This window comes from Fulmarus glacialis, unplaced genomic scaffold (genome assembly GCF_000690835.1).
Source record: "Fulmarus glacialis isolate BGI_N327 unplaced genomic scaffold, ASM69083v1 scaffold20164, whole genome shotgun sequence".
NCBI classification, from domain to species: domain Eukaryota; kingdom Metazoa; phylum Chordata; class Aves; order Procellariiformes; family Procellariidae; genus Fulmarus; species Fulmarus glacialis.
The window spans coordinates 30,523-30,817 of NW_009210162.1; the positions used below are offsets into that span (position 1 = coordinate 30,523).

The 295-nt window shown below is 53.2% G+C and overlaps 1 protein-coding gene across 1 annotated transcript in view; it reads right to left on the reverse strand.

Moving 5' to 3' along the window:
* LOC104076275 (villin-1-like) overlaps nucleotides 1-295 on the reverse strand; it is a 35,877-nt gene that overhangs the window by 814 nt on the left and 34,768 nt on the right. The gene's annotated exons all lie outside the window — the stretch shown is intronic.

Below are 295 nucleotides of genomic sequence, written 5' to 3' on the forward strand. Positions count from 1 at the left end.
CCACTGGAAATGTTCACTCCCATTGCTGGAAAGACAGAAAGTTGTGTAGACAGCAGGCTCATCAGTGAGAAAGACCCTGTGGGAAATGGAAGTTGAGTTTTCCTCGGCATTTTGGCTAGAAGAAAGCCCTCATGTACAGCCCAGCTGAAATACAACCATTAGCACACGAGCCGCTGGCCCGGCCGTGGACCAGCTCTCTGGCTGTGGGTGCTGGCCTTCGCCAGGAGATCTGTTGGGGCAAGGTACTGGTCAAACATGAGTTGTAGAGAGTGGAAGGAATCGGCTGCCTCTGTCC